The following is a 12,101-nucleotide window of genomic DNA, read 5'->3' as shown; positions in this document are numbered from 1 at the left end:
ATTCCAGAAGCTGGAATCCTTGGGTTTAGCAAACAATAGGTTACTATAGTGTTTGACTACTATCACTGATCCACAAGTCTTTTATATTTCATAAGTAGTAGCAAATGGCTTTGAAGACTGCCACTTTATAATACAGTTTGGTGGCTGTTATGATTAGGCTATCTTTTTTTGCATTTTTTTTTATTTCATTAATACCCTGATAATCTTCACTTTTTGTTCTTCCAGATCAATTTGGTTATTATTTTTTCTAGTTTTATAAAACAACTTTTTGACAATTTGATTGGTATGACCCTTAGTAGTAAGTAGATTAATTTAGGTAGAATTGTCATTTTCATTATATCAACTCAGGCTACCCATGAGCAACTTATATTTTTCTGGTTATTTAAATCTCTATTTGCATGAAAAATGTTTTACTAATTGTGTTCATACAGTTATTGGATTTGTCTTGTCAGGCAGACTCCCAAATATTTTATTTTGTTTACAGACATGTAAAATAGAATTTCTCTTTTTTCTTTTGCTGCTGTGTTTTATTGGTAACATAGAGAAATGCTAATGATTTATGTGGATTTATTTTATATCCTGTAACTTTGCTAAAGTTCTTGTTTCAAGTATATTTTAGTTGATTCTCTAGGATTCTCTAAGTATACCATTAAATCATCTGTAAAGAGTAATAGTTTTATTTCCTCCTTGCATATTATTATTACTTCAATTTCTTTTTCTTCTATTATTGCTAAAATTAAATTTTATAGTACAACATTGAAAAAAGGGTGTCTTTGTTTCATCCCTGCTATAATTTGGGTAGCTCCTGGTTTTTCTCCATTACACATAATGTTTGTTGATGATTTTGGATAGATGCTACTTATCAGTTTAAGTAAAATTTCATTCATTCCTCTGTTTCCTAGGGTTTCAAATAAGAGTGACTCATATTTTATTAAAAAGATTTTCTCATCTATTGAAGTAATCGTATAATTTCTACTAGGTTTTATTTTTATTGTTATTGTTATTATGCTGTTATTATAATGTATTATAATGTATATGTTATTATAATCTTGAACTAGTAATGTATTCTTAGTATAAATACCACCTGGTCATAGTGTATTGGCAATAAGTTACTCTAATTTATTTCCTTATATTTTATTTAATTTTTTATACCAAACATGTAGAGGGCTGAAACTCTTGAGTCAATGCACTGAGGTCAGGACAGCTGAGTACTTGAGGCTAATTACCAATTGGACAATACTCTATGGGCATATGCTTGGAAAATAGCCCTTCCCACTATCTTGTGCTGGCTCAATGATTGGTGTATACTGAGGATTGTAGGAGGGACTGGGGGTGGAGTAAGACTAGCAGAGTCACTTTGACCGTGGACTAGAAAGAAGGCGATTGTGGAGATCCTACTTCCATCCCCTTCACTTCTACCCCTAAAGACCAAGAATAAAGACTAAGGACTTTTGCTTATCCTGACTCCAGCTGATTCTAAGGTATCCTCGGTGTTAGTGTGGTCATCACAAAAAATGGATCAAAATTTTCTTTCTTTGTTTTTGTTCATCTTTTGGTATTAGCATCATATTTGTGTCATAAAAGGAATTTGGAAGGATTCCATTTATTCTTCCAAATAGTTTATGTAATATGGGAATTTATTGTCCTTTAAATATTTGTTGAATCAACTTGTACATCCTCTGGCCTTGGAGATATTTTTTCTTAAGGAATTCATTGATGCTTATACAATTTCTTTTTTCTAAAATGGAATTTTCTTATCCAGCAATTATGAGGATCAATTTGAAACTATGCCCAAGGGACTATAAAATTATATATATTCTTTGATCCTGTACTGTCATAACTGGGCTTATATTTCAAAGAAATCATAAAATAGTAGAAAGGAGCTACATGTGCCAAAATGCTTAGCAACTCTTTTTTTTCCCCCAAGGAATTGGAAATTGGGTGTTTGGGCATCATTTGGGAATTGGCTGAATAAATTATTATATATGAATGCAACATATTGTTCACTAAGAAATGATGAATAAGTTGGTTTGAGAAAAGCTGGAAAGACTTACATAAATTGATGCTGAGTGAAGTGCGTAGAACCAGGAGAACATTGCATTCTGTAAAAATATGTGATGAACAACTATGATAGACTTAGTTCTTTCCAACAACACAGTGATCTAGGCTTCCAGATACTGAGAGAATCCACATACTAAGAGGAAACTTTAAAGTGATTTTTAAAATGGAGACTAAATGCAAATTGAAGCATACTGTTTTTGCCTTTGTTTGTTTGTTTGTTTTCCTGTGCTTTTGTTCATTTGTTTTGATTTTTCTTATACAACATGACTAATTTGGAAATATATTTAAAATAATTATACATGTATAACTTATATCAGGTTCCTTCCTCTCTTGGGGAGGGAGAAGATAAGGAAAGAAGAGATAAAAAATTGGAATTTAAATCTTGGAAAACTGACTGTTGAAAATTATTTTATATGTATTTGGTAAAATAAAACACTAATAAAACTTTCAAAATAAAATACAATAAAAACAAAAAATAGGGTTACTTAAGTATTTTATTTCATTTTCTATTAATATGGTAAATTTGTATTTTTGGATAAATGTTCATCCAGTATAATTAAATCATCATATTCTTTGGCACACATTTGGGCAAAATAGTTTCTAATTATTGATTTAATTATGTTTTCATCACCTGTAGTGTTCTCTCTAAAATGGAATATTATCCATTGAGGTTTTCTTGGAGTCTCTGGGAGCAGCCTTCCTTTCATTTCAGTAATCACCACAAGTACAGCCAGGTGTTAAAGTCTAAATCCCTTATTATCCCTTTCAAAGTCCTATCTCCTTCACTTGGGGCTTGGCTAGTTTTCTGGAGGCCTTCCAGAGTCTTGGTTTCAGTAGGGAAGCAAAGGAGGAGAGCCTGCCACCAAGGTGGTGTAAGATGGAATGAATCTGTCTGAGTCCAAGGGCTTGTGCTCCAGCCTTCAGCCTCCAGCCTTCTGTCTGCTTGTCTCTGAATCTCCCTGGCTGAGGTTTCTAGCTTATAATCCCCACACTGAGTACAAAACAATCATTATATCACTAGGAAACCATTATTTGTTGTAGGATTAAATCATTGCTAAACTAGATTTAAGCATGCTCTCCTCAGTTCTACTTAGTATCTTGTTTCAAGTTCTGGCCTATAACATCTCCTTGTAGGATTAAATCAATTATACTGAGCCATGCTAAATTAGATAACTAATGTCTCTATCAATTGTACGAATCCTTTGTTTCAAGTTCAAAGTTCTAGCCCATAACACTCACCCTTTTCATTTTTGGTACTACTAATCTGGTTTTCTCCTCCTCCTTCTCCTCCTTCTCTTCTTCCTCTTCTTCCTCCTCCTCCTCCTTCTTCTTCTTCTGTAAATCAAATTGCAAATCAAATTAACAAAAATGTTTAAAATATTTTATTGTATTTTTCATAAAACAAATTTTTTGTTTTATGAGGTCAATAATTTTCTTATTTTCAATTTTCTTAACCTCTCTTTTGATTTTTAAAATTTCTAATATGGTATTTAATTGGGGATTTTTAATTTGTACTTTTAATAGATTTTTATTTGTGTGTCCAATTCATTGATCTCCTCTATATCTATTTTATTCAGGTAAGCATATATATATATATGCTTAGAAATATAAAATTTTCCTCAAGAACTACTTTGGCTGCTATCCATATGTTTTGGTGGGTTGTCATTGTCTTAGATGAAATTATTGATGCTGTGATTTGTTGTTGAACCTACTTATACTTTGAAATCTTTTTTTCAATTAATTTTGGGTCTAATATATTGTATCTGGGATATACTGCACATATTTAACATATATAGGACTGCTTGCCATCTAGGGGAGGGGGTGGAGAAAGGGAGGGGAAAAATCGGAACAGAACCGAGTGCAAGGGATAATGTTGTAGAAAAATTACCCTGGCATGGGTTCTGTCAATAAAAAATTATTATAAAATTAAATTAAATTAAAAAAAATTGGGTCTATCTTTCCATGGCCCTTTATTACATGTAATTTTTATTGTAATGTGAAAAAGATGCATTTAGTATTTCTTCCTGTCTGTATTTGATTGTGTGTTTTTTATGCCTAATGCCAATTTTTGTGTAGGTGCCATGAATTGCTAAAAGCAAAATGAATATTCCTTTCTCTCCCCATTCAGTTTTCTACTACAGTCTATCATATCTAACTTTTCTGAAATTCTATTCATTTCCTTAAGTTCTTTTTGTTTGTTTGTTGTTTGTTTTATGGTTAGATTTATTGAATTTTGAGAGGGGAGCTTGAGATTTCCCCTGATATAGTTTTGTGGTCCATTTTTCCCTGTGACTCACTTAAATTCTTTTCTAGGAATTTGGATGTTATACCACTTGATTCTTTTTTATTTAGTGATGATATTATTTCATTGTCTGTGGTACCCTTTAGCAAGATATAATTTCCTCTTGGAAACTTTTAATTAGATCCTTTTGTTATGCTTTTGCTTTATCAAATTAGGATTGCTATCCATGCTTTTTTTCACTTCAGCTGAAGAATAATATATATTTTCTACCCCAGCCTTTTACCTTTATTCTGTGTGTATTTCTCTAATAGTGCTTCTTATAAACAACATATTCTACAGTTCTGATCGATTCTATGATTCATTTTTATTTTTTATGATTAGCAACTCTGTATTCCTGCCCCTCATTCCATTTTCTCCCCTTTTCATGCTTTTTTTCTCCCATTTTAACCTATTCTTTCTTATCAGCATTTCACTTCTAACCACCACCTTTCTCAAACTGTCCTCCTTTTTAACAGTCCCACTTCTTTTCTTTCCCCTTTATCCTCCTATTTCCTGTAGGACAAGATAAATTTCTATACCCTGCTAAGTGTGTATGGTATTCCCTATTTAAACCAAATCTGATGAAAATAAGATTCAAAATATTTTCCTTCCTGCCCTTCTTTCCTTCTACTGTAATAGATCTTTTGTGCTTCTTCATGAGATGTAAAACCCTAGTTTGGAAGACAAAAGACAAAATTTTTTAATGTAAAAGCTGTTAAATCCTAGGTAATCCTGACTGTGGTATTTTTTTTTCTTTCTCATTGCCTGTGATATTTTCTCTTTGACCTTATAATTCTGAATTTTGACTACAATAATTCTTAGAAAAAAATTTTGGGGTCATTCAAGAGGTGATTGGTGGATTCTTTCAATTACCATGTTGCCCTCTGATTCTAGCATATGAGGGCAATTTTCCTTGATAATTTCTTGGAAAATATTTTCTAGGTTCTTTTTTTTTTAATATGGTTTTCAGGTAGCTCAATAATCCTTAAATTTTCTCTCCTGGTTCTGTTTTTCCAGTGGAGTATTTTATATTTTCTTCTATTTTTCATTCTTTTGATTTTGTTTGATTGATTATTGACATCTCATAAAGTCATTAGGTTTCACTTGCCCGGTTTAAATTTTTAATGAATTATTTTCTTCATTTAGCTTTTTAATCTCCTTTTCCATTTGGCTAATTCTACTTTTAAAGTAATTGTTTTCTTCAATGGATTTTTTTTTTTTTTCATTGAGCCAATTCCATTTTTTTTAAGGAGTAGTTTTCTTTGGTCAATTCTTGTGCTTTTTTTTCAAAGCTGTTGACACTTTTTTCATACTTCTCCTGCATAACTCTCATTTCATTTTCCCAACTTTTCTTCTACATCTCTTAATTTTAAAATTTCTTTTTTGAGTTCTTCCAAGAGAACTTTTTGAGCTTGAAGTTAATTCATATTTTCCTTTGAGGCTTCACAACATAGGCATTTTGCCATTGATGTTCTCTGAGTTTATGTTTTGATTTTATCTGTCACTATAGTAGCTTTATATGGTAAAGGTTCTTTTTTTTTTTGATTATTTTATTTTTAAGTGGAGTTTTGCTACTAGGGCATAGGGAATACTGTGCAAAGCTTTCTTTTGCTGGGGCCTAAGAGCCTTGTCACAGGCTTTCTGCACTGGGGTCAGGAATTCTTCTAGTTTACCCAATGCACTGGGGTGGCCTGTTCTAGTTACATTTCTTGTGTCAGGGTTCTGATGCTTGCAATTTGCCTTCTGGACTGGGGCAGGAGGTCTCACAGCTAGCCTAGTTTGCCACTAGCATGCTGAATCAGGACTGAAGGAATTTAGCTGCTAATATGTGCTTCAGTTAAGAGACTTCCCCTAGATTGTTCACACCACATTTCTTCTGGGCTATACTCCCATTTTGCTCTTTCCTGAAATTCTTATAAGTTGTCTTACCCTAGGAAATTGTTTCACTTTGTCTTTTATATCTTTTTTCACTGCAGAATTCCTTTAGAGGCTTGATTTAGTATTGTTTCTGAAGAAAACTGGAGAGAGCTCAAGCAAGTTCCTGGCTTCTTTCTGACATCTTGGTTTTGCTTCTGTAACTGAAATCTAATATTTTTAAACTAACAAGCAATCCAATTTTCTGTCTAAAGATTTGGGCCATTATCTATAATCTGTCACTTGGACTCAAACAAAGAGCACTTTTTAATCACAAGGAAGCAACTATTGTACATTATATTTCAGCTATATAAGCAGTCATATTGTCTTCAATCCCATGATATTTCCTATTATACTATTTGTTTTATACTTCTCAAGACTTATAAAAGAAAATGTTTTCCTTCATTTGTGGTCTTAGTTTACTTAGGAAGCTGGGATCTTATTTATTGTTCATGTTGTGCTTTATCAATAAATTGATTATAATTAGAATTGGTGCCTCATTGTATCTTCTTTTTAATAGTTATACTATAAATATGCCATCTCCAGGTTCAAAGGTTCTGAAATAACTTTATTTAAGAATAATCTATTGGTTTTTTAGCTTTCACTTTGATTTCCCTTACAAAATTTTACTTTGTTTATTCTGTGACCTCTAAGCCCTTTATCCCTCAATATTTTCCCCAACTATATCTATCATATTAGGCTCTTTCTCCCCTTCTGCCCCTGTTGATTCCTTGAAGTTCCTCTGTTAAATCTCTAACTAGTTATGTTGACAATTTCTTCCTACCAAACCTCAGCCTTCAAAACTCCTGCAATTTGTGACCTTCACCTTTTCACATGCATATTTGCTCCCAAATAAAAGTGGGGAAAAAGTACCACCATTCTTTCTATAAATGTATATTTCTTAATCTCAAGCTGTGTGTTCATTGTTGTTAGGAAATCTTCTTCTATCTCCTTATCAACTCCTTGTCCCAGTCTCCACAACTTTTCCAAACTATGTCATTCCTCTTCATATCTCCCACATTTCTTGTTATCTCCACTGTCTCACCTAAGATTCTTGCTTTATATTTTACAAAAAAACAAAAAAAACAAAAAAAAAAAAAAAAAAGGGCCATATTTTTTTCCTCTTCTCACATTTTCTTTATCTCCTATCTCTCAAACCCTTTTTTTTGCCACTTTCTTTTCTTCTACTCCATCTCACAAGATGAAATGGCATTACTATTTACTTAAGTTAAACTTTCTACCTATTTAAGCCTTACCATTTAATCCAGTAGGCTAATCCCCACCCATCCCCACTTTGTCATTTATTTTCCATCTTTTTGTCTACTAGATCACTCCCTACTGCTTGCAAGCATGCTTAGTTCTCTGTCTAAATTATTTCATTTAATGATCTCATCAGTTCTGGTGGGTTTAATTGTCATCTCTATGCTGAAGATTCTCAAATCTACTTATCCTGATCAAATATTTCTGCTGATTAATGATCTCAAATCTCTAATTTCTTTTTAGACAATTTAAACTTGCTGTCTTTTAAACACTTTCAACTAAACATGTCCAAAAGAGAACTCATTATCTTCCCCCCAAAATTTTCTCATCTTTTCTATATTTCCTATTACTGTAGAAGACAAATGGCCTCTCTAATCCCACAGGCTAACAAACTAAGAGTAATTGTTGATTTATTTATCTCATCTCATCATATCCAAATTCTTGTCAATTTTTCAATTTCACCTTTTTTACCACCTCTCCAATATGACCCCTTCCTTCCACTGATTCTACCACCATTCTAACACACTCTCTCATCGCCTAACACTTGGATCATTTTAAGAGCCTGTTGGTTAGTTTGCCTACCTCAAATGTCTCTACATTTCAATTTATCCTTTACTTAGCCACTAAAACTAGTTTTCTAAAGTACAGATTTGATCATATCACCCCTCCCTTCCTATCCCTGTACTCTTTCACACTCACTCTAAGTGTATTGGTTACATATTATCTTTATGATCAAATACAAAACATTCTGCTTGACATTCAAAGAGTTTTATACCTAGACTCATTTTATGTTTCCAGCCTTCTTGATCATTACACACAATGATGAAATTCTTAATCCAGTGGCACTAGCCACTTTTTTTTCCATAAATAAGATACTCTCTCAGCTCTAGGCATTTTCCTTGGACATGTCCCCATGCCTGGAATACTCTACCTTCCCATCTCTGCCTCGTGACTTCATAGCCTTCCTTTAGTTCTCAACTAAAATCTTATTTTTATAAGGCACTTTTCTCAAGCCTTCTTATTTCTTTTCTTCTGTTAATTATTTTGAATTTTGTTTTTCTCTGTTGTTTTTCCATATATATTTGTTAGTAAGTAGTCAATCCCATTTGAAAGTAAGGTCCTTGAGGACAGGGGTAGCCTTTTGATTCTTTTTGAATTCTCATTATTTTTTTAAGATAATTTTATTTTATTTAATAATAACTTTATATTGACAGAATCCATGCCAGGGTAATTTTTTTTTACAACATTATCCCTTGCACACACTTCTGTTCCGATTTTTCCCCTCTCTCCCTCCACCCCCTCCTCTAGATGGCAAGCAGTCCCATATATGTTAGATATGTTGCAGTATATCCTAGATACAATAAATGTTTGCAGAACCGAACAGTTCTCTTGTTGCACAGGGAGAATTGGATTCAGAAGGTAAAAATAACCTGGGAAGAAAAACAAAAATGCAAATAGTTCACATTCATTTCCCAGTGTTCTTTCTTTGGGTGTAGCTGCTTCTGTCCATCATTTATCAATTGAGACTCAGTTAGGTCTCTTTGTCAAAGAAATCCACTTCCATCAGAATACATCCTCATACAATATCATTGTCGAAGTGTATGATGATCTCCTGGTTCTGCTCATTTCACTTAGCATCAGTTCATGTAAGTCTCTCCAAGCCTCTCTGTATTCATCCTGCTGGTCATTTCTTACAGAACAATAATATTCCATAACATTCATATACCACAATTTACCCAGCCATTCTCCAATTGATGGGCATCCATTCAATTTCCAGTTTCTAGCCACTACAAACAGGGCTGCCACAAACATTTTGGCACATATGGGTCCCTTTCCCTTCTTTAGTATCTCTTTGGGGTATAAGCCCAGTAGTAGCACAGCTGGATCAAAGAGTATGCACAGTTTGATAACTTTTTGGGCATAATTCCAGATTGCTCTCCAGAATGGTTGGATTCGTTCACAACTCCACCAACAATGCATTAGTGTCCCAGTTTTCCCGTATCCCCTCCAACATTCATCATTATTTTTTCCTGTCATCTTAGCCAATCTGACAGGTGTGTAATGGTATCTCAGAATTGTCTTAAATTGCATTTCTCTGATCAATAGTGATTTGGAACACTCTTTCATATGAGTTGTAATAGTTTCAATTTCATCATCTGAAAATTGTTCATATCCTTGAATTCTCATTCTTTAATACAATACTGCAATTCTCACTACCCATTTAAGTAATTGTTCAATTGAACAACAAACACATAATGAATCACATCTTATTTTTTTAATTCTTTTAAATTCTTAAATTTTAAAATTGAATTTAAAAGAGGCAGAGTTGTATGAAGTCATCAGAATTATTCACTCTTCCAAAGTTATCAATGTCCAATAATCCTAACAACTGCTACTGGCTCATAATACAGCAGGCAGTTTTGGTGTTTTCTGTATCTGATCAAGGTCTAAACATTCCACTGTGCCTGCTTCTTCGTCTTTCCTGGCCTGTTTGAACAAATTCACGTCTACCTATTCTGCTGGGAAAGTCTTTACTACCTTGGGTTAAACATTCCCCTCACTCACTAAGAAGTTTGAGGCTTTCTAGTCACCTTCATCCTAGTTTGATTTCTCTACCAGGATAGTTTTGTCAAGGAATGGCTACGACACACACTACAGCTCTTTGGAGCTTTATTTGAGAGTTGGATGGTAGATGGACATCAAAGATCAGTAAGCAGCCTGAAAAATGACTGGTTAGCCCTCATACTAGAGTGCTAATTTCCCCTGAATAACTCCATACAGTCCTAAGAATTTGGGAGAAAAAGGAAAGCAAAAATAGCTTCAACTCTTAAGAAAATTATTTTCAATTCAGAAAGGTATTAGACAAGGACTTGCAAAGGCATGAACTTAAAGGAAAAAAAAATTAGGTTGACAGAAATATTAAAATTTTAAAAAACCTGTAATGGTATTGAATGATAATTGAATGACAAAAAAATTAATTCTTAATATTTTCTGCGAGGCCTAAGTATATGGTAAAGTTGTCCTTGGGTTTATTGAAGATCATGCCAGGAAACATAATCTACAGTTCAAAAATGATGTTCCAATTTAAAGAGAGTAAACAAATTTTGCTATGGTTGTACTTTCTTACAAGTGGTCATATTTCTGCTTTGAATAGCATGAATCAGTCTGAACATCTAAAATTAATCAAGTGAATCTATACTGAACTGGTTTCTCCATAATTTATTAGTTCTCATTCAGTTGAATGCTGGGTTTTATTTTGTTGTATTTTTAAATCTGTAATTTTTAATAGTGTATGTTATTTTTCTGATGTTTGAAATTTGAGAGCATAGATTCTGGGCAATTTAACTATTTTACTAAATGACAACATGTTTATTAATAAAAAAATGTTCAGTGGCACTCTTGAATGCTAAAGACCCCTCATGATGATCGGATCATATTTTATATGCTTTTGGAAGAATCTGGGTTCCTGAGGGAGGCAATCGCCTCTGCTTGATTAACAATTAATGAAAAAATTAAACTTTTAATCACCTAACTCTTGGTCAAAGAGACATCAATTTCCATATCACCCGTCCGACAGAAGAATCAACATTTTCTCAGGTATATCATAAATAAATACAATAAGCAAAAATCTTCCCAATATTCCAAATTTGTATTTTATTTTGTTAGCTAATTAGATCTTGACCTGGATAAATCTTTGAGAAAGATAAGGAAGTAGGAAAAGAAAAAAAGCCTTAGTTGTGATTTAATAATTAGTTATTAATACAGGACAGAAATTAATATTTCTCTCATGTCAGAGAAATATTACATATTTCTTAAAGAATGAATTTCAGTCATTATTAAAGCTATGTAGTGATTATTGGTCTTAGATATCAAAACTTCTCAAGGATCATTTATGTCCACAATGCGCTGTTTCATCTTAGTTCAAAGGAAAGTTAAGTAGACAATAAAAGCACTAAGAAATAAGGAATTTCTAATCAGTCCTTAAACGTAAGTCTATGATATATCAGGTGCTGTGCTAAGTAATAGTGATGAACAGAGGCAAAAATATCTTGATGATTGTTCCTGCCCTAAAGGAAGATCACAATGTAATTGGGGAGATAAAAAGCAAATTCCTGTGTACAAACTATATACAGCATACACAAACTATATAGAAGAAAAAAGGAACAATAATTAGGAGAGGTTAGAAAAATTTTTCTGTACAAGATGGGATTTTAGTCTTAACTTAAAGGAAACCAGGGAAACTGGTCAGTGGAGATGAGAAGAGAATGTATTAAAGACATAGGGGACAGACAGAAAAAAATATCCAGAATCAAATGATGAAACATCTTGTTCATGGAGTGGGAAGCAGGACTACCTTCTACTAGGTAGAATTTTTTTTTTTGGCTCTATTCACTCTATGTAGGTTGTTTTCCCTGGTTTCAATTCCATCGAACAAAATGCCTTTCCCAGGTTATGATCATCACTTCCATTCTCATTACCATTCTTGGAATACATCATTTACTAAAACTAACTCCTTCAGCCTTCTCTCCCCTCTCATTTGAATACTGGAGAGTGGAGTATCAAACTTTTCCTAATGCCTTCTTTT

Source organism: Antechinus flavipes, chromosome 2 (genome assembly GCF_016432865.1).
Source record: "Antechinus flavipes isolate AdamAnt ecotype Samford, QLD, Australia chromosome 2, AdamAnt_v2, whole genome shotgun sequence".
Classification (NCBI taxonomy): domain Eukaryota; kingdom Metazoa; phylum Chordata; class Mammalia; order Dasyuromorphia; family Dasyuridae; genus Antechinus; species Antechinus flavipes.
The sequence above is the reverse complement of the archived record's forward strand: the minus strand, read 5'-3'. Positions refer to the sequence as shown.